Source organism: Gopherus evgoodei, chromosome 11 (genome assembly GCF_007399415.2).
Source record: "Gopherus evgoodei ecotype Sinaloan lineage chromosome 11, rGopEvg1_v1.p, whole genome shotgun sequence".
NCBI classification, from domain to species: Eukaryota; Metazoa; Chordata; order Testudines; family Testudinidae; genus Gopherus; species Gopherus evgoodei.
The window spans coordinates 48395090-48422365 of NC_044332.1; the positions used below are offsets into that span (position 1 = coordinate 48395090).

Genomic DNA, 27276 nt, shown 5'->3' on the forward strand with positions numbered 1-27276 from the left:
TGTGACTTTTAACAGTGCAATGTTATCTTGCATTAATGAATTTTTTTGTTTTAACAGTATATGTACTTTATACTTCATATTAGTGAGACCTAAAATAAATAGCAAGACATCTTTTAAATGAGGAACCATAACAAAAATGTAGGTTGCTGGGAAACTTGTTACAGGGATGCATATTATTGCATGACTGATTTATAAATACTGATTGCTTTTTCCATTTAAATGTGTATGTGTAATAGTCATTTTGAGGGAAAACCGTATTTAATCTGAAAAGGCTTTCTTTGCCTCTTACTAATATTTTCATTGCATAAACATGTCAGTATTGTGTAACTTCCTCAAGTGCATGCCAGATCACACATTCATTGTTGAGTTTCAATAGTCTCCACTTACTCTAAAATCTGCCTACTAAAGGCACTGTTTTAATCTGTGCATTGAATATTTGGAACAGAATCAATCTAGGCTCATGTAATTTTCCTTCACAATGGTTAAGGAAAAGCAAGGCTGAGCAATATTCTTGTTGCTAAGCTTGTTCAAGGGAGATTCTTAAATGTCGTTTACTGTGTGTTTTAAATTATCGTTTCATCAGTGTTTTGTTTTAGGGACTAAGGATATGGTCAGCTTTGACATTAAAAAGACACTTTTAAAGTTCAATATATTTCATATTTAATGTTTTTATTTGATTTCTGATGACAGTCCCTTGGAGTTTCAGACAGAAGTATTCCATACCACCTGCTAGCGTTTCTTCTTCCATTGTGTTCATGTGTATCTCTCAATTGTCTATTTTTTTAAAAGAGAAATATTCTCTATTGTAGACCAAAATTTATCAATATTATTGGGACTCCTTAGTTAAATGAGCAGAATTTTGGATCCTGTTACCTCACTTTTATTAGTACTCTGATGCAAAAAGCTTACCTTAATTTAAAAGTTAAGGTTGCGAAAATAATCTAACCTTATATCAAATTTTATTTAAAATATATTTTGAAGTATGAAAATAACATGGCAAATTAAAATAACTTAAAATCTTATGTTACCCTTACAGTTCACACAATACTTATGTAAAATTTCACCTTACCCATTTCCATACAACTTTTACTCTGACCTTCAAACCATATTATAGCGCTCCTGAGGGCATTCTGCACCAAAACATTAAAAATTCTGCGCACAATATTTTAAAATTCTGCAAGTTTTATTTGTCAATAAATAAATGCAGAGGCTTCAGCATAGCGGTGAGGAGCACAGGCCACTGACTGTACAAAGATGGGAGATCACCCTGTAGCCTCCCCACCCCCGGGACACGGACTCAGTGGTGAGGCTGCAACTGACCCTGACACAGCACAAGGCCTGGGTCTGCCCCAGAAACACCCTGGGGGTCTGCCCCAGGCGCACCAGGTGTGGGGCAGGCACGCTATACCAGGCAGGATCCAAGTGGGGAGGGGGTCATTGTGGGGGGGAACCAGGTGTGGAGTGAGAGGATTCTGTGTGGGACAATCTGGATGCAGGCAGCTTAGTGGGGAGTCTCAGTATGAGGGGATCTGGATGCACAGAGGCTTATTGGAGGGGTTCCATGTGCAGGGGCAATGGGACTCTGTGGGGGCTTCCAGGTGAAAGTGGTTGGGGCTCAACGAGGGGTCTGGGTGTGGGGGTCTCCGCAAGGGAGGCTGGGTGCTGGGAGGGGGGGTTGGTGGGGCGGGGGTCTGGTGCAGCTAGTTGGGGGGCTGGATGTGAGGGCTCAGGCTCATCAGGGTAGGGGGCTGAGTGCAGGGAGCTCAGGTGGGGGGTGCTCTGGGTGCAGGGGTGGGGTCCAGAGGCAAGGGGTCTGGGTGCAGGGGCCTCCAGATGAAGGGGTTGAGGTTCAGTGGGATGGGGTTTGGGTATGGAGGGCTAGGAGGTTCTGGGTGAGGGTCAGGCTTTGTAGGGGTGTCTGGGTATGGGAGATCCAGATGCATGGGAGTTGGGCAAATGAGGGAGGAGCTCCCCATACAGTGACCCCTTCCACCGTAGCTGAGGAGCGATGGGGGAAGGAAGCAGGGGAGGATGCTGAGCTTCCTGCAGCTGGGGAGGTTTCTGGAGATGAGTCTGACACAGCCCTAGCCACTCCTTAACAGAGGAAGAGGAAGTCTTGTCCTCCCCTGCCTCCAGCCCAGCTGGGACTAGCAGCTGATCCAGCTCAGGGCAGGAGCCACTGGCTGGGGTGTTCCCAGGCCTGTGGTGGTTTACCTCTCTGCTGGCTGCTCCGAGTGCCTGAAACAATGTACCTGTGCAGCTCGGGAGTGGTGTGTGACTGCTCTTGCAGCTTCCCTTTGCTTCCCTGACAGTCATTTTTCTGTGGAACAGCAAAGAAATCAGTGGGGGACGTGAATTCTGCACATGCGCAGTGGCACAGAATTCCCCCAGGAATATTATAGACTCTTTCAATATACATTGCTCATGTGTGGCTTTTATGTAAAACTTGAGTAAGCTGGTTCCTTGATTGTTCTAGCCATGCACTTTTTTGGCTTCCTCAAAAGAGCTAACATCCAATATTAAGTGTCACTGTTTTGGTGTGTAAAACTGTAGAGGTTGGCTTTTGATATATATTTTTCTTATCTGTCGCTTCCATGGAGTAAAAAGAAACAGTAATGATCAATAATACTTACAACTAAGTTCATTTTATCTTTCTTAAAAACTAGCTTGTGCACAAGAGTTTCCTCAGACTTGAGATCTCTTCATAAAGTTTTAGGAGTTAAAACAATGGTATGCTTATTCTTACAGCACAGGTGACTGTGTGAATTCAATCCAATTTGGCCATTTTTGTATTATTGAGAATAGAGGTGTATGAAGGGTGTATTTCATTCTTTTAAACAACATGTAGTGAATCTAAAACTTCAGACTTGACACATGAATATCCTCAACAAGGAATGTGTGCTTTGTAAAGTGTGAAACAATTTGGTTACATTTTTTTGTCATTTTCTGCAGCTCATGACATAAACATAAGGCTGTGTGTCTTTGTTCTTCATGGCATGTACCAGCTACTCATGCCTTTGCTCTTATGGTTTATTTTGTATTCACAACCCTCAGTAAATATAGTCACCTTCCTTTGCATAAAAATCCTGGCTTTTATTGGTTATAGCAGTTGTGTGAACCGTAATAAGCCAACTCATAAAAATTACAACTTTCTCTAGAAGGGGTACCGTCAAGATGAGACATTTTGAGAAGAGCAATATCAAGAGTGAGCAGATGGACTCTGAAGGAAATAGCAGTTGCATTTGAAACCATAGGTGGTGGCTATTTTAATTATTAACTGATGCATGTTGTCAGTGGAATTGTACAGGAATTATAAGAGTATCAGCAATAGGCAACAGGCAGACTGGCAAAATGGAAGGGTAAGAAGTTATAAAGGTAGGTCAAAACTGTCAGGAAGACGTGTAGTATACCCTGAGGTCTGATCTGCACTGAAAAGTTACATTGGCATAGCTGCTCTCGCAGAGGTGCAGAACATCCAAATCCCTCAGAGATGGAGGTAAACCAATCTAATCCCTGGCATACGGTGCTAGGTCGATGGACGAATTCTTCTGTTGACCTAACTACCGCCTCTTGGAAGTGGATCACTTACAGCGATAGGAGAGGTCCTCTTGTCACTGTAGCGAGTGTCTATACTGAAGCACTACAGCAGCTGTGCTGCTATAGCATTCTAAGTGTAAAAATAGCCAGATGCTTTCTTATAGTATAATATTTTGTCTCATTCAGATCACCTACCTAAAGAATGACACACATCCTCCCTCTAGTTTCTGACCTTCAGAGTTCTTTCTCTTTTACCCTAATTGTAGTGCAAAGTAAACTTGTATTCTTTATTACTTGTCTCTACTCACCTTTTTGTTGAGAGAATTGTGGCAAAGATGCTGCAATAACATACAATTTTCCTTTTGTGGATCCTAATTGAATGGGCTGACCTTTCATGGTTACAGTTGGCTTTGCTGTCATGCATCTTCTGCAGCTGTGTGTACAACCCCTTTTGAGAATGAAGTCTGTATATTCAAAGGCACTGAAAAAGCAAGTGGATTTTATTGCCCTTTGGCTTTTATAGTTAGGAGCAAGGAAGGGAATTCTTTAGTACAGTACAAAGGGATATTAGCAGAAGTAATGGGATGAAATGGAAAATTTGGGCTGAATGTCCAATATTTATTCCCAATAATTGCATTTTATTAGACCAAGGGATAGTCTTCTAAAAGAAAATCTCCATTCCCTGGAGACATGGACAAAGCACCATGAAATGGACCATGTGAGAGAATCATATGCTAGCGGAGGGAATGGGTTCAACAGAGATCTTTCCCATCTTTAATTTCTGTAGTAATATAGGTAAAATGCCTTTATGAAAAAAGCTGTCAACTGAGTCTCTGGGTGTGTTTTATGCCTGCTCAATTTTGCCATGATCTAAGATTAGTACATGTACATTAGCTATATAACATTCCAAATGCTAACATGCTTACTTATAGCATGTTCAGTATTTAGATTCCTTCCCCTGTTCCCCCAAATCTGATTTCTAGTTACATTTCCTTGACTTGTGAGAATTTGGAATGCTAACCTAGTAATTATAAATATGACTTTATATCTCCTGTTCCCCATCACAGGGAAATTCAGAGCTGCATTCATTCCTGGTCTGAGGCTACAATAATTTTCTTCAAGAAAAATGGGTAGATTGCATCACGTTTTTCCAATGAAATATGTAATACTAGGTTTTGCCACTGACATCCACCTCTGATATCTTTTTGCTCTTCTGGCAGCCCATAGACATTCTGATGCATTGAAAGTATGGGTAATTATGGATGCGATATCACTGCTACCTGTGTAATCTACATGCCATTTCTAGTGTAAAGTCTGGCTAATGCAGATGATACATACTACATAGCTGTACATCTCCATTGAGATGTACCTTATACAGTGTAGTAGTGGGGATAAATCTTGATTTATTTTTGTATTAAAATGTTGATATTGCAAAGAGGTGAAATATGACACACTCAGTTGTACAGAGCATGGTTTGGTTCCTCAAAGGAGACTAAGGCATCCAAATCCCATTGAAATTTAATATAAATTAGGTACTTAATTCCATTATCCACCTCCTAAAATTCTCAGTTTACATTGTTTAAATAAATAATTGTTGCTGAAGCAAAAATGAAATGTAGCGAATATGTAAGGGGTCTGCAAGTAGCAATAAGCTGAAATAGTTAAATTTCTTTTACTTTTCATAAGCGATGTCAAAATATATATAACTAATCCTTTTTCAGTCTCTTGGAATTTTAGCTTGTTTCAGTTCCTTCCCTGCCATCATTTCTTGTCTAAAAATCTTGAATTTCCTCTTTTAAAAAATATATATATATTTATTTATTTTTTTTGGAATAATATGAAAGCATGAGCTTTCAGCTAACTGTGGAAAGAAATGTATGTCTTAACTTCTTCTTTAGAAAACATTTTCAAGAGTAATTTTTCAACATTTTCTATCTCGCATAGTTGAATAGTTTCTTCAAAAAGAAAACTATAGACATGTGTCTCTTTAGAGGTGGGGGGCCATGTATTAAATGCCCTTGGCTAGGATTAACAATATATTGAGGGAAAACTCTGCAGCAACAAAATAGACCTGTGAACAACAAAACATATAGTCCCTGGAAAGAGAGTAACAAATCCCAGTAATATGAGACTGTTAATTAGATCTGCTCTCCTTCGTAGATGAAGAATGGACAACGATTTTGACTGACTTGATAATATGTTATTGCAGATATGTTTGACATATTAAAGAGAGAGCCTAAGAGTGTATAATGTTCTGTGGTCCTTACTCAAAGGAAATGAATGTGAGTTCACATGATTAAGGACCTCAGGATTTGGCCTGCACACGCACACGTACACCCTGTCACCTGATCTTAACTTAGTCATGTTTACAGTTGTCTCATATGGTTGCTTCTCCTCTCTTAAGAATGTCATCTGGCGCATAGGATGCTTTTCAGGCAGTTTTGTGGTGGAGTCTGGGTATCAAAAGAAGATGAATAAAACTGCTGCAGAGATCTTATTTGTTTTCAGTTTCTAATTCAAATAGCTTAACGTTCCTAACCTGTAAAGTAGAGGGATGATGCTTCATACCGTTGTGATGAAAGGAGTGTTGTACTATACTTTTAGTGAAGTAAATCATAGATACAAAATTACCGCTGTAAGTTTACTACCGTTAAAGGAAATCAGGAGGTTTTGTGGTGTGTTGTAGCTATTTAGGAAATCTTAACTAAGTTTACAAGTCATTCCATATAAATATTAGAAACAAGACAATAATTATTATAACAGTGAGCTTATTTATTTGTTCAGAGTAACATATAGTAGTAATAATCAAATCTCAATATTTAACAGGATATTACCATACTATAGAATTAGTCTCATTACACCATTCAGAACATATGGTTTTATTAAATGAGTGAAACTGCTGACTCTACTCATATTTATCAAAGTAGGTGTATCTATAAAAAGGATCAAAATTAAAAAAAACTAGAGAGATGTACTTTGTTTTTACAGATGAATGTACTTTGTCTGAAAAGTGAATTATTGGTAACCAAATATGTAAGTACAGTGTCTGTTTTTCAAGGTACATGACTGATATATTAATTTTTTCATTAATAACAAATGCCCGTACACCTCTACCCCATTATAATGCCACCCGATATAACACGAATTTGGATATAACACGGTAAAGCAGCGCTCCGGGAGGAAGGGGGGAGCTGCACACTAGCAGATCAAATCAAGTTCGATATAACGCGGTTTCACCTCTAACACGGTAAGATTTTTTGGCTCCCGAGGACAGCGTTATATCGAGGTGGAGGTGTATTTTTGGAACCATTCCTCAAGATTTGGACTATTTTTCTTTATCGATTAAGATTATCAGTAGTTTAGTGACTACCAGCAGATGAGATTAATTTTACATTTCTTTGAGTATGATCATTTCTGCTAGGAATTCTCAGAAGGATTACCAAAGAGTTATATGGTAATAAATATAAAAATTTGTGATATTTGTTATTAATTGGATCCCAATATTGTCTGAGTGGAAATATCCACCATATATATGTAAAATCTTCTCTCTGCACAGTTTCTGCAGTGCTCGCTCCTAGTCAGTCTATTTTTTTTTTTAACCTGACTTGTGTGAAGTACCACTTAAAAAGTGTCTTGAAGAAATGTTGTTGTATCACGCTGCAAACTGAGGTTGCTGGTCTTCTTTCCCCCCCCCTCGGATCAAAGCCTATTGCTTTGGAGTAACTTATTTGTCCAAATCCTTTTTTGCACCATGTCATACATGTACATTCTTTGTTAAGAAAGTTGACTGCAAAGATTGATACAAATGTAGGGTTTTGTTTGTTTGTTTTTTGCTTCTGGTTGGTTGATTTCTAATCTCTGCCATTACAGTTGGCTTTCTGTGTACAACATTCTGAGAAAGTTGATAAACATAGTGCTGACTTTGAAGATACTGGTACCATGATAGAGTGGGCTGGTTAAAATTAGTTATGATTCTAAACACGTTAGAAAAGTTTCTTTGAACAGCTGTCTAACTGTATGTGTTATATGGTTTTCCCAGTCTTCAAAACTCTGTTAGTGGTTTTGATTAAAATCTGGATGATTTGCAGTGGATGTTGTTATAAAGGGAAAATAATTTAAACCCTAGTTTTATCCCAGACCCACAAAATACCCTTTGTCAAAAATTGTATATAAATTTCTGGAGGGCTTTTTTTAATTGAATCCATAGTAACCTAGCAATATATATACCATCACAATTTTCTTGTTCAATAAAGACTCAGTATTTGGCTGGCTTAGATCACCTGCAATTCACTACTACTTTGAGCTGCCTGGCTTGATAGTATCATATAATATTTGGAACTGTTAGTCCACTCTGTTCAGTAGGTTCACACAAAGTATCTGACAAGATTGAAGTCAGTGGACTTGTGCCTGCTTATCCAGGACTGAATATGACCAAAAATGTTTGCCTTAGCATTTGAGACTTGTTACTCTTTTGCACACATTTTATTTTACATTTATCAGTGTGCAGTGTGAGGCTAGCAAATCAACTTCTACTCCAAAGTTCTTTGCTGGAATGTTAGCAGTATCTCTACTCTTCAGCAGAATCAGTACTCAGTTGTATGTGCATGCCTTCAGTTGAAGTTTTTGGCTCTGATAATAAGGTTTGGTTATGCAAACCAGTATGTTATAAGCAGGCTGTAGAGCCGGATGATCTGGGTTGGGCATGAAACTATTGTCTGCCTTTAATATTTATATTTTATAATATTTAATATTTTCTTCTTTTCAAGATTACAAATAATCTCTGCATGGGATTTTCAGAGTGCATGCTCCAGCTCACTTTGTCCTATGCATCCAGCGGGGCAGTATGGATTTAACAGGGGTACCTTTACAGCTACTCCTCCCAACCACCAGGGGCTGTTGTGGTCTTGGTACTGATAGCAGGGAGTCTCTCTTTTCTTTTACATTTCTGCTCCCCATCCCAGTGCTCAGCCAGGGCAGGGCAGGGGAAAGCATGCAGGGGTGGCAAGAGGAGAATAGCCATGCAGCCCCACTGATTAAAACAAATAAGAACAAGCCCCATCTTGCCATGTGCTAGAGACAACATCTATATATATCAACTATTAACAAAGCACTACAGTGTGCTGCATTGTACTAGCCTCACCCTGACACACTGCATAGAGGGAGAATCAGTTTCCATGCACAGAGATTATCCAGAGGTCGAAAGACCCAAACTGAACTGGGGAGTAACCTAACTAGTCCCCCAGGGCAACAGGGACTGCAAAGGGAACCAGCAGCTTAAGGAGACAAAGGCTGATGGGAAGACAAAAGGCTGCCTCAACCTGATCTTGCTGGAGACCCTGCCCCCACCCCCACCCCCCTCCATCCCAACTCAGCCATCTACAGCTGGGATGGAGTTGGGATGGTGGGGGTGGAGGCGGGGGCAGGGTCTCCAGCAAGATCAGGTTGAGGCAGCCTTTTGTCTTCCCATCAGCCTTTGTCTCCTTAAGCTGCTGGTTCCCTTTGCAGTCCCTGTTGCCCTGGGGGACTTGTTAGGTTACTCCCCAGTTCAGTTTGGGTCTTTCGACCTCTGGATAATCTCTGTGCATGGAAACTGATTCTCCCTCTCTGCAGTGTGTCAGGGTGAGGCTAGTACAATGCAGCACACTGTAGTGCTTTAATAGTTGATATATATATAGATGTTGTCTCTAGCACATGGCAAGATGGGGCTTGTTCTTATTTGTTTTAATCAGTGGGGCTGCATGGCTATTCTCCTCTTGCCACCCCCTATATCTGTCTAGCCTCAAACGTTTGGCCTGAGATCCAGACTGCTGTGGGATATCTTAGGCCCTCAAAACTGCTGCCAACCCCTTATTACAGTCTGCCCCTACCTTATGTTTAGCAATGATATGCCAGTTACCTTTTTCCAGACTTGAAGAAGAGCTCTGTGAAGCTTGAAAGATTGTGTCTTCCACCAACAGAAGTTAGTCCAATAAAATGTATTACTTCACCCACCTTGTCTCTACCAAATTCAGATGACATTTAACGGTGCCACAGGAACAGATCCTATTGGCAGAAGTTCCAAGACTGTGAAGATAAAATTGAGTAGACTAGAAAATCAAAGCAGGCTACAAAGGAGAAATTCTTAAGTCACCGGGCCAGGGTTATATTCTCCAGTGTAGCCCGTTTTTCACTGTACACTGCATTTCCCCACTTTTCTGTTTCTCTTCCTTGTTCCCAGTTCTGTCTTCTTTCTGTTTTTCATGCTCAGAGGAGCAATTGTGACACCTATATAATGTAATTATGTACATTTTGGGAATTAAAATTATCCATGGATGTCTTTTGAAAGGCATTCTCATATCTTTCTGCAGTCAATATTAAATTTATAATGTTTTTGCCATGTTAAAAGGATGTAGTTAGGTTAAATTTGGCTCCATATTTAGATTTTGTAAATGTAAAAATTAATAAAACGTGAAACCCATAAAATTGTTTCCATTGAATAAAAAGGTAAGTGGAAAGTTGTGCTGCTTTAACAAGTATCTCCATGTAATGTTTGCAACCCAGATGTATCAGTTGTGCCTGCCCATGAGAATTTGAAAGTGAAAGTGACTAGAATTTGAACATTAGCTAAAGAAAATCTGATCTAGTCTATTTTCATTATCCACCTTGTAAAAATGCAGAAAGTAAACAGCATGAATAGTGAAAACTCAGTTATATTTTAATTCCTTCCCCTCCCCTGTTTTAAAATTTTAGGTTCTGATCCTACAATGAGATCCATGTGGATGGACACTTGTGCCCATAGGGAGCTGCACTGACTTCTCATTGTATGAGCAGAATCCTGAGATGTTTGTACCACAGATAAAGATGTTTGAAAATATGGGGTGAAATCCTGGCCCAGTGACTTAAGTGGGGCAAGAATTTCACCCATGGTTTTTAACAGAAGTCTTCCCTTTAATAATGGAGACTACATCAAAAATAAAATTATTGCTCTATATGCTTTAGAATTCAGCACAGGTGAACCTTAGGTGTGTTTGTTTATGTAAATGACTGCAAACAAAATGAATTTAAACTGTGGTTGTGTAACATTTTTGTTTAAATGACTTGTTGCATATCAGGTTCTTTGAGATATTATCTGTATTTTCAGTTCATTGTAAATATTCCCTAAGATTGTTTTTGAGAATTTTAAAATATTTCACAAGGACTCCTCGTTGTTCTTGTTCTATTTAAATGTTTTATTTAGTTTTTATAAAATTATTTGATATGAGAGGATGATTCATTAACAATATTTTCTGTTGCAGCTTGTTAATCGGTGATGTCCCAGAACTGACCACATTATCAAAGTAAGTGTGCAACAGCAATTATCTTTCTTATAATGTTCTGAGAAGCATGAATCATACAGGGAACTGGGATAATATTGTTTACAGTTTATCTACTTTAGAGCTGATGGTTCTATAATCATCTGAACATAGGGCTAAATTCTGCTCATAAGCCCTGCATCAGCAAGGTACTTAAACATATCAATAGGGCTAAAAGTCTAAAGGGCTTAAGGGTAGGCATGTGGTACTTTGCTGAACAGAGTCCTAAATGTTGAGTAACTCCATTGCACTGAAACTGAAAGAATTTGGCTAAGATAATTTTCCATTATCATTCAAGCCTACAATAAAATCTGAATCGCACAGTAGAACTCACGCCTCTTCCTTTGCATATAAAAATTATGGTCTCCTGTTATTTCCCAGCAAAGCTATACACTGAAAGCTATTTTCAGATTTTGTATTATTATGATTCACTTGCTGTATTTGCTGTTCACAAAATTCATTAAATCACATTGGGTCTCATAGTCAGTAGTATAAATTAGCAATATACTTTCATTATTATTTAATTCAAATGACTGACTATATTTGTTTTTGCTAAAGACTTATTTATTGAGAGAGAGGATGTGCCTAAAACTCAAGGGTCCAGTCTTGCTAATCATTACTTCTGTGACTTAGATCTAGATTTTTAAAGGTGCTTAAGCATTACTGTGGTCAGAGTAGCAGTGCCCTGACCTAAGTCTTTAACTCCTAATTGCCCAATTCCTTTTTTGAAAATGAGACTTAGGTTCCTAAATCAGCTAGGAGTTGCAGTGTTGAGCACAGCACTGCCTAAATATCTCTACAAATCTGGGCCTCAATAAGGTGACCACATTTCCCTATGCTAAATACGGGACACTTCATAAAATTACTCCAGTTCAAGTGAGTTCAATGGCAATCAATCAGAACTATGCAGTACAGACATTCAAATTAACATGAAGTTGACTGATCTCCTGTTAAAAAGAATTCAACTAGATAGTTTTTCTTTTTATTTACCTTCTCATCTTTAAGGCCTTAGGGTTCACACTGGGAGGGGAGACGCACACACCCTTCCCCTCCTCCCCACACATGGGGAGATGTGACACACACATGGTGGGAGGGTGACCGACTGAACTGACCCTCTCCGCCCTCCATACCTGGCTGGGCCCCCAAGACCGACCTTCCTCTTCTGATACCTGGTGCTGTGTCTTCCTGAGGCAAAACATGGGGAGGGACATGCAGGGTCAGATACTCTATTCCCTAGATTTCTGTCAGGGTTCACACCAGAATATGGCCAGCAGTAGCCTTTCAGCACTTTGTGGGAGGGAAGGGGGTGGAGGGAGAGAGATGATGTAGTGATGACCTTCTCCACCTGCATAATCCAGCCACCTCTGGCTACAGCATGGGCATGAAGGGGTTAAGCACTAAGGATGCATTGTGCACCAGGGCCCAGAGAAGCTGACTGCAAGGGCTTCAGTGACCCAGACAGAGAGGTGGCTCAGCAGGGCAGGGTGCCCTGGGGGTGGACCTAGGGGGTGAAGGGGCTGCTGTGGAGCCTGCAGGTTCAGAATATGAACAGGCTGACAATCGCTTTCCCACCCCCACCCCCCACTCTAGAACTTAGCTGAGGGGTGGAGAGGATTCCCTGTGCTGGGCTTTGACACATGTGGGGCTCAGCTCCTCTTGGCCACCGCCCTGGGCCGGAGGGTCTTGGGTTTCCCTCAGGGTGCCAGCCCAGCCAGAGGCAGTGCAGGAAGGAAAGAGCCTGGTGGCTAGGCTGTTGGTGAGCTGAGCACTCTGACCGGGGGCCGGTTCTCCCCATAGCACTGGGAGGGGGATGTGGCCTGCCCAGGGGAATATGGTGGAGCAGTGGGGTTGGCAGGGGAGAGCAGGCAAAGCAGGGAGAGGGAGCACGTAAAGTGCCAATGGATGGGCAGCAGAGGTGACACATAACTGGCTGCTGCCTGGCACCTGCCTGTACTCACCAACCACTGCAGCTCGCAGCGCATAGCCAGCACTGGCTGGAAATGGGATGAGGGGCAGGGCGCTTCTGGCCAAGAGCCGGCATACAATGGGGGCTACGCTAACAGGCCAGCAGAGGGAGCATCCTGCCTCTCATGCTGTATCATCGCCCTGCCACCAGCCCTGCACACCCACCTCCATCTCGGCCACTGGAACCCCCTCCCCACTCATCGATGGTGGGCAGGCGGCTCATGACCAGGGATCCAGCCAGCAGCAGGACCTGCCAGTACTGATGGGGTGGGGTGGGGTGGGGTGGGGGTGGGGGGACAGAAAATACGGGACAATTTGCCCGTTTTTAAGAAAAAGTCGGGACACCTGCAGGAGGGCTTAAATACAGGACTGTCCCTTTAAAAACAGAATGTCTGGTCACCCTAGGCCTTAGTAGTCCTCACTAATGGAAGTAATTTAATTTACTTCAGTGGGAATACACACCTTAGTAAGAACTGCTCATATTGTTAACTTGGAGGATGTGGTTCTAACTTTTTACACATTTTTTTTAAAAATAGAGACTAAAACATTGTTAGCCTGTACTAGCAACATCCCAGTGAATGGTGGCCTTACCATACATAATTCTAAATTATAATGTATATTTATATTGTATTACATTATTTTATGATTTTTAAGTTGTCTTACGGTGGTTTTGGTGTGTTATTCAGTACAGACAGAGGCTATTTTCAAATATAATAAGATATCCAAGTAGTATTTTAACTGTTAAATCAATTTTAATCACTTTGAAATTTATATTTGAATAATGAATACTGATAGAACAATGGTGTGATTACACAAATTGTGATATTTTATAGCTTACTGGTCATATGTTTTCCTGTATTAATAAAGGCAGTTTATTGTAATATTCCTAATAGGAAGTCAAGTATTTTGCACTCAGTTGAGCTCCATCTATTTCAAGGATAGCCTCAGCATACTTTTAAAAACTGCTTACATCTTACTTTAATAGTTTACTACTAGACTAAATAATTATTGTACACTGAAATAGAATGGGAGAATAAGCAAAGTCAGTTTGTCTATAGATAGTTTCAAACAGTTTTTTATCTTCACTTCCTACCTGTCAGGAGTAGAGAATTACTTTCAGACAGAGATTTGAAATGACTTTATAATTTAATTTTAGTACCCTTCAGATTAGCCATCAGTTCATTTTCTGTCTCCAGTATGTGAAGATAAAGACAGACATTTATTCTGTATAGAAATATTTTAACTCTGTGTGTGTCAGATGATATTATGTTGACTAACAAGAGCCTCTCTTAGTGCCCAGACCGAGTATTTTATGATACAGAGCAATCTTGTATTTCACTAGTGACCTTCATGCCTACGTCCCAGAGGTGCTCTACAATCAGTAATGTTAAAATTAGCTCTGGTAGGACAAAAAATTGCTAAAACAATCATTTTTAAGAATTCTGACTAATAGAAATCTTAGAATTTAAAGTCCCAGTAGTTGAAAGCATTTTCTTCATTAAACTGGCAATGTGTTCCAAAGCAGAAAATGAAGCGATGAAAAGCTATACATGTGATTTCAAGCCATATTTAAGAATGGTAAGACCACCAGTAGGGTGGGAGATAAGGTAACTTACTACATGTAAGTAAATGGGAAGCAGCAGCCTAAAACAATTGCAAAACATAAAACTGGGCAAGTCAGCAAGCAGGGTTGCAACAATAAATTCAGACATAAGGAAGGAGGAAGATTGTGTCTAGTTTCCAGTATGAAAATATACTGGTAGTTTTACGGCAGGCAGCAGACATTATGAAACTTACTAGACTATAGAAGGGCAATGCCCCTGTTACTTAGAGGTTTAATGGTTTTGACAAAAGAACTCCTTTCTTGAACAGGCTTTCAATTAAAGCTTATAACTTTTTCCTTAGGAAATGTTTGGAACTGCTAGAAACTCAAGATGAAGAATCTCAAGTGAAAGGCTATAACTCCCCCTCGCCTCCCTTCCTATGCTTGCTTTCTTCAGGTAGAGGGAACTTCAGTTATGGACCCTCACAAAATTGCTTGTGTCTTTCAGATGCTCAGAGCTGGCTTCTCAAAGCCCACAGCTGCTGGGCCTCCTGATTTACGGGGCCTATAATTGCCAGAGCTAAGCTCAGCTTTCATTTGAAGAAAAAAGTTTTCTAGACTCATTCCTTGCAAAGATAGCCTTGAAAATAATAAAATCATTACTAGGGTTGAAAATTTGTCTCTGACTTCTACGACTCAAGAGTTATTTGTGATCCTGTGCCTCTCTAGCTTGGGGGTCACTTACCCCTAGACCAGTTTGTGGCTATGAGGAACAGTGTCACCCAAGCTTTCTGCTCATGGTATTTGAGCTACTGCTAACTCCTTTGCAGCAGACTGTCTGCTGCTGAGCTGTTGCTCTGTTGAGCACCCAGTGTGATCTCTGGCCACAAGAAGATGCTACTCAATAGGATGAGACTCAAATATAAATAAATGGTTAAGATGACAGGCATAAATCTGTCTCCTTTTAAGCATACACTTGGATGAGAACAGAAAAGTGTTCTTTAAGTGTTTGCACATGTCCATTTTATTGTAGGTGTGCATGCTCGCCATGAGCACAGCCACCAGAACATTTTCCCTTGGTGGTATCCATTGGGTTGGCTCTGGAGTCATGCACTCATAATGCGGGTATAAAGGGTCCTGCTGACCTGCAGCCCTCTCAGTTCCTTCTTACTGCCCATGACGGTTGTGGAACTACTTCGTCCTTGCAATCTGGAAATACGTTCTCAGTGAACTTTTTATTATATATAGTTCTCTCTTGTTCATAATAGTTACGTTTTTGTTAATAGATAGATGGGTCAGCGGAACTCTGCTTAGCGGAGGTAGGGTCTGTCTGGTTCTGGGGCATGCCTTGGTCTCCAGGCTTTAAGCCAGTGCCTTGTGCCACAAACCTATGGCTGTGAGCAATCCCCATTCCAGCTTCCTTAAGTGCCTAGAGGGAAACTCACGTGTGGGAGCACTGTGAGGACACCAGACTGAAATCTATCCTCATAGAGGCAGCACTAAGATGTCCCTTGGAACCAGGTCACTCAGATTTGACAGTTTAGTCTCAGTAAGGACTGCTTTGGCTGCTGTTTCAGACCTTTGATGCCATTCCTCAGCACCGGTGATGAGGAGAGATGCTTGTTCTTCTTCGAGTGATTGCTCATATCCATTCCAGGTAGGTGTACACGCTGCGCGTGCACGTCTGCCGGAAACTTTTTACCCTAGCAACTCCAGTGGGCCGGCAGGTCGCCCCCTAGAGTGGCGCCAGTATGGCACCAGATATATACCCCTGCCGGCCCGCCCGCTCCTCAGTTCCTTCTTACCGCCGTGTCGGTTGCTGGAACTGTGGAGTGCGGCTTGCTGACCTCCACATCCCTAGCTCTCCTGTACTTGTTCGTCGTTTTTAGTTGTAAATAGTTCATAGTTAAGTAGTAGATAGACTGTTAGCATAGTAGTTAGTTAGACTCTTGTATATAGCTGTCTAACATCGCTTGTGGGTGGGCCGTTGCCCTCCCTGGCACCGGGCCCATGCCTGGCTCGCCGGGCTTCAAGCAGTGCTCGGCATGCAAGAAGCCGATGCCTACGAGCGATCCCCACGACGCGTGCCTTAAGTGCCTGGGGGAATCACACATCAGCGAGAAGTGCCGCATTTGCAAGGCCTTTAAGCCTCGCACGAAGAAGGAGAGAGACCAAAGACTCCGCACTCTCCTTATGGAAGCGGCTCTGTCTCCGGCACTGGCGGCACAGTCAGCCAGTTCTACTCCAACACCGGACCGCGCCGGCACCGGCAAGACTCCCCGGCACTGACCATCTCCGGCACCGGGAGCAGACTCACATCCCTCGGCGTCTGCAACACAATCGAGGCAGGCCCGAGTGGAGCGCCCGGCACCTACCCTGGCCGCGGCACCGCCTGCAGGGCTGCTGTCGACTCCGGGCCCGGAAGGTCCGTCGAGTCCAGCCCCTCCTAGCTCCCCCTTAAGGTCAGGGGTCGAGCTACGGGTACTGTCTACGCCGGAGACCTTTGCCTCGGCTCAGGACTTGATCGCAATGACGGAGCCGTCGCAGCCTCAGCCGGGACCCCCGGGACGGGTAACCTCCAGGGGTAAACCGATGCTTCGAGCGCTGTCTCCCGAGTCCCAGCACCGATGACCCCGGAGGCGTGAATGCTCGCGCTCGGGGCGCTGCTCAGAGTCCCGGCACCGTTCTCCCAGGCGGTACTGGTCGTACTCGCGGCACCGATCGCCATCTGTACGGTCCCGGTCGGGCTCCTCTCACCGCTGGCATCGAGACTCCAGGAGCCATTCACCTCGGCGTTCGGCTCCTCGGTCGACCTCCTGGCACCGAACCGGTAGTAGGTCCCGATCCTGGTCGACCTCCTGGGACCACGCCGGTGGCAGGTCCCAGTCTCCGCTGCCGTCCTGGCACCGCGCTCATCGAAGGTCGCGGTCCTGCTCCCGGCACCGACATCGCTCCCAATCCCGATCTGGATCCCGGCACCGGTCATCACGCCGTTCCCGATCCCGGCACCGAGCCTCGGCACCGAGGGGAGCGTCGGTCTCGGCGCACAGAGTTGCATACCAATCAGGCTTAGTGCCTCCGTGGCCTCCTAGGGAGCCATCGGTCTCTTCTCAGACTGACAGCGCCTATGCCATGGGCCAGGACAGGCACTCGGCCCTGTTCCAGGACCCTCCACCACAAGAGCGAGGGCCTCAACAGTGGGGGTTTTGGACCCCATGGGCGTATTCCCAAGCCCAGGGTCCGCAACACATTACCCCCCCGCCCTACGGGGGAACGCAGACCATCGGAGGCGACGGTATCTAGACCCCCTCACTCCCCGGAAGCAGACGGCAGGTCCAGTCACCAGGACCCAGAGCTCCCTCCAGAGACGGAGGTGCAGCCCCACACAGAACCCCCCGTGGACACTTTGTTGCCGGGGGTTTCCTCGTCCTCTTCTCCGGATGAGGCAGTGGCGGGTACCTCGTCCTCCAGTCCTCCCCCGCTGGATCTTAGGGCACACCAAGACCTCCTCCGCCGGGTGGCACAGAACCTGGACTTGCAAGCGGAGGAGGTGTCTGAAATTGAGGACCCGGTGGTGAGCATCCTTTCCGCCGATGCGCCCACCAGAGTGGCCCTGCCATTTATAAAGCCAATCCAGGCCAACACCACTAACATTTGGCAGTCACCGGCCTCCATCCCTCCGACCGCTCGAGGGGTGGAACGAAAGTACATGGCCCCCTCGAAGGGCTATGAATACCTCTACATTCACCCGACACCCTGCTCGTTGGTGGTCCAGTTGGTGAACGACAGGGAGCGCTACGGGCAAGAGGCCCCAGCGCCCAAGTCGAAGGAGGCGAGACGAATGGACCTCCTGGGCCGCATGGTCTATTCGGCGGGGGCGCTACAGCTCAGGGTCTCAAACCAGCAGGCCCTCCTCAGCCGCTACTCCTTCAACTCGTGGGTAACGGCGGAGAAGTTCGCAGAGCTCTTGCCTCAGGATGCCCGCCAGGAGTTTTCCACCATCCTGGACGAGGGCAAGAAAGTAGCAAGAACATCGCTACAGGCCTCCCTTGATGCTGCCGATTCGGCCGCTCGGACCCTGGCCTCGGGGCTCACGATGCGCCGAATTTCTTGGCTGCAGGTCTCTGGCCTTCCACCGGAGCTCCAACATACAATCCAGGACCTCCCCTTTGAAGGCCAGGGCCTGTTTTCTGATAAAACAGACCCTAGACTAAAAGACCTCAAGGACAACAGGGTCATAATACGGTCGCTGGGAATGCATACACCTGCGACACAGCGCAGGCCATTCCGGCAGCAAAACCAGCAGCAGCGGCGGCGGCCGTACCCTCAGTTCCGCCCGCGGCAGGACCTCTCTAGGCGCCGCGGCAGGAACAACCGCTGCAGGCAGTCCAGTGGCCAGACGGTGCAGAACCAAGGCTCCGCCAAGGCCCCTCCAGGGCCTAAGCCTTCATTTTGAAGGTGCGCCCGAGGGCGCAGTACCAGTTTCCCCTCCGGATCCCTCCCCACAGTTTTCCAACAGTCTTTCTTTTTTCCTCCCGGCGTGGACCCGAATAACGTCGGACCGTTGGGTCTTGCGTTCGGTGCAGGCCGGTTATCGCCTGCAGTTTTCTTCCCCCCCCCACCATCCTTGTCCCTCTTCAGGGACCCCTCTCAGGAGGTGCACGCGCTCCTTGTCAAGGGAGCCATAGAGGCGGTTCCGGAAAACGAGAAGGGCAAGGGGTTTTATTCCCCCTACTTTCTAATCCCCAAATCCAAGGGCGGCCTCAGGCCCATCCTCGACCTGCGGGAGCTCAAGTATATCGTGAAGTTGAAGTTCCATATGGTATCCCTTGGAACCATCATCCCATCCCTGGATCCCGGAGACTGGTACGCCGCCCTCGACATGCAGGACGCTTATTTTCACATCTCCATTGCCCCCCAACACAGACGTTTCCTCCGCTTTGCGGTCCTTCCGTTTGGCCTCTCTCCGGCCCCGAGGGTGTTTACAAAATGCATGGCAGTCGTCGTCGCACACCTTCGATGTTGCCGCATTCACGTCTTCCCCTACCTGGACGACTGGCTGATCCGAGGCACATCAGAGCTGCAGGTCCGCGACCATGTCGACAGGATCAGCACCCTCTTTGCTGCCTTGGGCCTCGTCATCAATGTGGACAAGTCTACTCTGCTCCCCACGCAGCGGATAGAGTTCATCGGGGCCGTTCTGGACTCTACCCTGGCCAGGGCCTTGCTACCCTTGCCCAGGTTCCAGTCGCTGTCGGCCATCGTTCTGCGTTTGCAGGCGGCCCCGCTGACCTCTCTACGAACATGTCTGGCCCTTCTAGGCCACATGGCAGCCTGTACGTTCGTAACGGCATATGCCTGACTCTGCATGAGGCCTCTTCAATCATGGCTCATCGCGCAGTATCAGCCGGCCAGACATTTGTTGGACACAGTCGTCACCGTTCCTCAGAGGGTGCTGGACTCCCTTCGCTGGTGGCTGGACCAGTCCGTAGTCTGTGCGGGGCTCCCGTTCCATCCGCCCCAACCCTCGGCATCCCTGACCACGGACGCCTCAGATCTGGGCTGGGGGGCACACTGCGGCACCCAGAGAACTCAGGGCTTGTGGACACCTCAAGAGATCAACCTCCATATCAACATACGAGAGTTGAGAGCGGTCCGCTTTGCTTGTCAAGCGTTTGTCCATCTCCTTCAAGGTCGTTGTGTCGCGGTGTTCACCGACAACATGACGAGCATGTTTAACATCAACAAGCAGGGCGGCACCAGGTCCTCTCCCCTGTGTCTCGAGGCAATGCGCCTCTGGGAGTTTTGCATAGCCCATTCGGTTCACCTTTCCGCCTCCTATCTCCTGGGAGTGCGGAACACTCTAGCGGATTGGCTGAGCAGATCCTTCCGTTCGCACGAGTGGTCCCTCCGTCCGGACGTCGCCCTCTCACTCTTCCAGAGGTGGGGTCGTCCCCGGATGGACCTCTTCGCGTCCAGGCAGAACATGAAGTGTCGAGCATTCTGCTCCTTCCAGGGTCGGGAACCAGGGTCTCTGGCAGATGCATTCCTGATCCCATGGACAGCCCACCTGTGTTACGCATTCCCTCCCGTTCCGCTGATACACAGGGTTCTCCTCAAGGTGCGCAGAGACAGAGCCCGGGTGATTCTCATAGCTCCAGCATGGGCCAGATAGCATTGGTACCCCATGTTGCTGGACCTCTCAGTAGCCAACCCAGTTACCCTGCCCCTACATCTGGACCTGATCACCCAGGACCACGGCAGGCTCTGTCACCCGGACCTTCCGTCTCTACACCTTACGGCATGGCTCCTGCGTGGTTGACAGGCTCCGAGTTGCACTATTCTACCCCGGTTTGGGAGGTTCTCATGGGCAGTAGAAAGCCTTCCACCAGGGCGACTTACTCAGCTAAGTGGAAGCGTTTCTCCTGCTGGTGTTCAGAGAAAGCTCTTCGCCCTATGGAGACTCCCGTCACCACTATTTTAGACTACATCTGGTCCCTCAAGACCCAGGGTCTGACGTTGTCGTCCCTCCGGGTCAACCTAGCGGCCATCTCCACGTTTCATCCTGGAATGGACGGATGTTCTGTCTTCTCCCACCCTATGGTGGCGAGATTCCTGAAGGGACTGGAGCGGCTCTATCCACAAATCCGGCCCCTTCATGGGACCTCAACCTGGTCCTAACTCGGCTCATGGGCCCTCCATTCGAGCCATTAGCTACTTGCTCCCTGCTCTACTTCTCGTGGAAGACCGCCTTCCTAGTGGCCATTACCTCAGCTAGACGAGTGTCAGAGCTGAGGGCCCTCACAGTGGACCCACTGTATACCGTCTTCCATAAAGACAAGGTACAGCTGAGGCCTCACCCTGCCTTTCTTCCCAAGGTGGTCTCAGCTTTCCATGTTAACCAAGAGATTTTCCTCCCAGTCTTTTTCCCAAAGCCCCATTCGTCCCGCAGGGAGCAACAGCTCCACTCACTAGATGTCTGTCGGGCGCTAGCATTTTATGTGGACAGGACCAAACCCGTCTGCAAGTCCCCTCAGTTATTTGTGGCGGTAGCGGACCGGGTCAAGGGGCTGCCGATTTCCTCCCAGAGGTTATCTTCCTGGGTTACCTCCTGCATCAGGACCTGCTACGACCTGGCCCACGTTCCGACGGGCCGTGTGATTGCTCACTCCACCAGAGCACAGGTATCATCGCTGGCTTTCCTTTCCCGCGTGCCAATCCAAGAGATTTGTAGGGCGGCGACCTGGTCATCGGTCCACACATTCGCTTCCCATTACGCCCTGGTCCAGCAGTCCAGAGATGATGCGGCCTTTGGCTCTGCAGTACTCCAGGCCGCGACCTCTCACTCTGACCCCACCGCCTAGGTAAGGCTTGGGAATCACCTACCTGGAATGGATATGAGGAATCACTCGAAGAAGAAAAGACGGTTACTCACCTTTGTAACTGTTGTTCTTCGAGATGTGTTGCTCATATCCATTCCACATCTGCCCTCCTTCCCCACTGTTGGAGTAGCCGGCAAGAAGGAACTGAGGAGCGGGCAGGCCGGCAGGGGTATATATCTGGTGCCATACTGGCGCCACTCTAGGGGGCGACCTGCCGGCCCACTGGAGTTGCTAGGGTAAAAAGTTTCCGGCAGACGTGCACGCGCGGCGCGTACACCTACCTGGAATGGATATGAGCAACACATCTCGAAGAACAACAGTTACAAAGGTGAGTAACCGTCTTTTCCACCTCTCAACAGCCTTGTCACTGGAGAGAGTGGACGGTGCTGAAGAAAAACGCTCCAGTGAGAGAACCTCAGCATCATTCACTATCCCTGGTGCCGAGGAAGAAACGGAAAAAGACAGACAGAGGATGGTCCACTCCATAGCTCCAACAACCCATGCGGCATTGCTGACTCCAGCCCCCAAGCGGGTACCATTGAGTCCAACATTGATGGACTCACCAACACAGGAGAACCACTAGAGTTCCAGTGTCTTGGTGGTACCGTCTACACCAGAGGCATTTGCTGCAGCGAGAGACTTACTCTCACTGCTGGTACTGGCATCACCGGCTATGCAGGAGCAGACACTAGTGGCACTGACAGGAAGGACGTCTGTGGCACTGAGGCCCCAGTTGCCTTCCAAAGGGAAACCAGCCATGATGGCTGAACCCTGATTTCCTTCCTCTCTGCACGGGTCGCCAGCACTGGTCAGCACCGCTCCTCCCAGGTCTCCAGAAATAGAGTATTTGGAGTCTGACTTAGAGTCAGTCATATGCCTCTTGCAGGAATCAGCACAGTCAACCCACTGGGCACTATCCTGCCATGGTCCCGGGCCAATACATCCCACCCATGGTGTGGCCCCCGAGGCGGTGGAAGATCCCAGAACAATGGCCCTTCTGGAATTCCTGGGCTTTCCCATCAGTGCAGGGTCCCCAATCCAGAAGGTCATACTCGATGGCATCTGAGTCCAGAGCTGTATCACTGCTTTGCTCAGAGCCAGATCCAAGCTCTGATACCAAGAATCAGCACCTCTAGACCTATCCGGTGCTGAGGGTGAAGAACAGTGCTCCCTACTGGTGCCGGCTTCCTTTTCCTCTTCTCCTGATGAGGCGTGACAGGAACAGATATAGTGCCCTCTCAGGATGACTATAGGACTCATCATCAGCTCCTTAAGAGATTGGCCCAAAACCTGGATATTCAGGTAGAGGAGGTCAGGGAGTCTTCCCAAGCCTTGGTGGACATTCTAACGTCACCAGCAACATCAAGAGTGGTATTGCCCCTTAATGAGGCCATTATGGACCCCATTAAGGCATTATGGCAGACCGCAGTGTACCTTCATCTGATGGCAAAGAAGACTGAAAAGAAATACTTTGGCGCAGCTAAGGGTTATGAATTCTTACATATACACCCCCCACCAGACTGGTTGTGTCAGCAGCTGATGAGTGGGAGTGACGGGGGCTAACAAGGGCCAACCCCTAAGACCAAGGATGACAAAAAAATTAGACCATTTTGGCAGAAAGGTCTATTCAACAGGGGGCCTTCAGCTCAGGATCATGAACCAGCAAGCGCTCTTAAGCAGATACAGCTTTAATTCCTGGGGCTCCGTGCTGAAATTTAAGGAGTTGTTACTCCAAGAGTCCAGATGTGAGTTTCCATCTCTCGTGGAAGAAGGTAAGTCTGTGGTGAAGGCGTCCCTTCAAGTAGCCTTGGATGTGGCTGACTCTGCAGCCTGCTTGATGGCCTGATTGGTGATTATGCCAGAAGCTCATGGCTTCAATCCTCAGGCCTGATGCATGAGGTCCAACAGACTTTGCAGGAACTTCCTTTTTAGGGCATGTTGCTCTTTTCTGAGCAGATGGACTGCAAGCTGCACAGCCTGAAGGACTCCAGGCCTATCTGGAATTCCTTAGGACTTTATACACCGGCACGCATGAGAAAACATTATAAGCCTCAACTGGCCTCTTCATTCTTCCCACCACCTGCCTGGCAGGACTCTCACAGGGAGAGGAGCTTGGGCTTTAGGAGAAGACCTCCTCCCCAGTCGTTGACCGCATCCATGTCTGCTCCCCCCAGACATTCTGGTGAGTCCAAGCAAGCCTTTTGATGGGACACTCGGGAAAAATGTACCAAGACAGAATGTGGATCCAACCTCCCCAGTATTTGCAGACCATTTATCCCATTTCTATCAGATGTGGTCCCGTATTACAACAGATCACTGGGTGCTAAGCACGATAGCAGTGGGGTATACCCTTCAGTTCAGTTCTTCCCACCTCCGTCCTCGTTTCTCTTCAGGGACCCTTCTCATGAGCAACTTCTAGCCCAAGAGGTGCAGTTGCTTCTAAGGGTGGGAGCTGTGGAAGAGGTTCCACTGGGGTTCAGGGGCTGAGGGTTCTGCTCCTGATATTTCCTAATCCTGAAAGCCAGTGACAGTCTCAGACTGATTCTGGATATGTGGAAGCTTAATGGATACATAAAGAAGCTAAAGTTCTGCCTGGTCTCCTTGGCTTCTATCATCTCCACTCTGGATCCTGGAGACTGGTATGCCGCCCTTGATTTGGAGGATGCATGCATACATACATATCTTGATTTTTCAAGGACCCAGAAGGTTCTCGGATTAATTGTGATCCACAGGTACTACCAGTTTGTGGTTCTCCCATTCGGCCTATCTGCAGCCCTTTTAGTGTTCATAAAATGCATGGCAATCGTTGCAACCTTCCTGAGGAGACAAGGGGTTCAGGTCTACCCTTACTTCAACAACTGGCTGGTCAGAGGTTGGACTGAGGTCCAGGTGAAGTCAGATATAAAGTTAATCCAGTCAAAATTCCAGGACTTAGATCTGCTGATAAATGCGCAGAAGTCTACCTTCTCCCCGGTTCAAAAGATAGAGTTTATCAGAGTGATCCTCAATTCTGTCTAAGCCAGAGCCTTGCTCCCCAAAGCATGGTTCCAAGCAATAGTGATGCTTATAGAGAACCTCAAAGATCACCCCATCATGACAGCAAGGAACTGCATGATGCTCTGGGGCCACATGGCCTCATGCACCTATTTGGTGCAGCATATGAGACTTGAACTCAGACCTCTCCAGGCGTGGCTGGTGTCCGTATACTCACCAAGCCAACATCAATTGGACATAGTTATCACAGGTCCCCCATTGGCGATCGCCTCTCTCAACTGGTGGTTAGACCAATTGGTGGTATGAGTGGGAATCCTATTCTCAGGATTCCAGCCATCCTTGTATCTCGTTACGGACACTTCAGCGATAGCCTGGGGTGCTCACTTGGTTCCCTTAAAACCCAGGGTCTCTGGTCTCTGGAAGAGCCCTTGCTGCACATCAACATGAGGGACCTCATGACGTGGACAAGAACATGTCTGTTGTCACAGACAACATAACCACAGAGTTTTATATTAACAGGCCAGGAGGAGTGTCACTTGTGCCAGAAAGCACTTCGCTTATGGGAGTTTTGCATAGCTCACTCAATCCATCTTGAGGCCTCCTATCTGCAGGGATCACAGAATGAGCTAGCAGATCATCTCAGAAGATTCTTCTCCAATCAACCAGAAGTGATCCATTCATCCAGATGTCATAAACACCATTTTCCAAAGGTGGGGATCTCCCCAGATAGATCTGTTCATGATGAAGCACAAGAAGAAGTGTCTTTAATTCTGCTCCCTCCTGGGTCACAGCTCTGGATGTCTCACAGAAGCCTTCCTCCTCTCTTGGGTGGGTCATATCGTCTACGCATTTCTTTCCATTCCTCTGATACACAAAGTCTTGCTGAGGATCAGAAGGAGCAGATTGCGAGTCATCCTGATAGCCTCTGCCTGGCCACGCCAGCAGTGATTTGCCACTTTCCTAGATATCTCGGACGCCAGTCCTTCTACCTTTTGTATCCAGACCTGATCTCTCAGGGCGATGGCTGCCTGCGTCACTCGAACTTTGAATCCCTTCATCTGACAGTCTGGAAACTAGCATGCTCGGAGCAGGTCTGCGAGGAAGCTCTTCACTAGAGCTATGTACCTGGCAAAGTGGAAGAGGTTCTTGATTTGGTTTACGCCAGTGGTTCCTAAACTGGGGTTTGTGAACCCCTGGAGGTTTGCAAAATGTTACAGGGGGTTCTTGGGGAAAAATTTCCATAATAGCGGACAGAGCTGTCCCTAGAGATCCTGGGCAGCACGGGGCCAGGAGCCCAGAGCCCCTGGACTTCCAGGAGCTAAGCAGATCAAAGAAAGCATATCTATCACACTGAGGAGATTTACACTTCAAGACTGCTTATAAGAAATGGAAAGGGAGGTGGATGTTTTTTGCTGTTTTTAAAATTAAATAGGCAGCTAGTATTGTTTTTTTAAATTGTTACGAAGAACAAGTTTAAGCTTTGTTGTAATGCACATTGTTTGCCTGGACTGCTCAAGACCGGAATGCTTGTATAGGAGGAACTCTTTGAGTTGGCTTCTTAAATGCCTTCGTGATGTTTCACATCTGGTATTCCTTGTTGAAACATAGGAGCCTTGTCTTATAACAGACTTATTCAAAGTGATACAAGCTATGAAAGTGAGATCTTGGAAGAGTGCTGCCGTTTTCATAATGTAATAATACTGTAATTATAATAATAATAATAATAAATAGTGTGTAATATGCATGTCATAAAAACAAATTTTATATTTCCCAGATCACTGCTTTTATAATTTATACTCAGATAAAGGAGAAAATCCCTGGAAATATTCATTTTTAGGAGAGGGTTCGCGAGACTGGACACTTTAGGGAAAGGTGTTCACAGATTGTTGAAGTTTGGGAACCACTGGTTTACGCAGAAGGATATCTCACCTATGCAGTCATCAATACCATTCAGTCTGGACTACTTACTATACCTGAAGCAACAAGGTCTAACCCTGTCATCTGTTAGGGTCTATCTGGCCTCAAGCTCAGCTTTTCATCCATGGGTGAAACAGACAGCATCTTTAATCAGTTTCTTAAGGGGTTTGAGAGATTATACCCCCAGGTATGTCACCCAATCTCTCATTGGAACCTCAACCTGATATTATCAAAACTGACAGGAGCCCTATGTGAGCTGCTGGCAATGTGTTCTCTGCTCTACCTGTCCTGGAAGTGACCATTACTTCTGCCAGAAGGATCTCGGAGATCTTGGCCCTCACTTCAGAACCACCATACACAGTATTCTTCAAGGACAAGATCCAGTTGCATCCCAATCCAGCTTTCCTTCCAAAGGTGGTTTCACAGTTCCATAGTAACCAGAATATCTTCCTGCTGGTTTTCTATCCGAAACCACATGTCAACGGGAAAGAGTAGAGATTCTGTTCACTAGACATCAGATGTGCACTGGCCTTCTACATAGAAAGGACTAAGACGGTTTGGAAAATTACTCAACTATTCACAGGTATTGCAGCAAGGATAAAAGGTC

The 27276-nt window shown here is 46.2% G+C and overlaps 1 protein-coding gene across 1 annotated transcript in view; it reads left to right on the top strand.

Annotated features, from left to right (window-relative positions):
- Window positions 1–27276, top strand: part of BAZ2B (bromodomain adjacent to zinc finger domain 2B) — a 272845-nt gene that overhangs the window by 50146 nt on the left and 195423 nt on the right. The window contains exon 3 of the mRNA XM_030580012.1: window positions 10812–10853. The gene's annotated coding sequence lies outside the window, so the exon portion shown is untranslated. The remainder of the gene's footprint in view (window positions 1–10811; window positions 10854–27276) is intronic.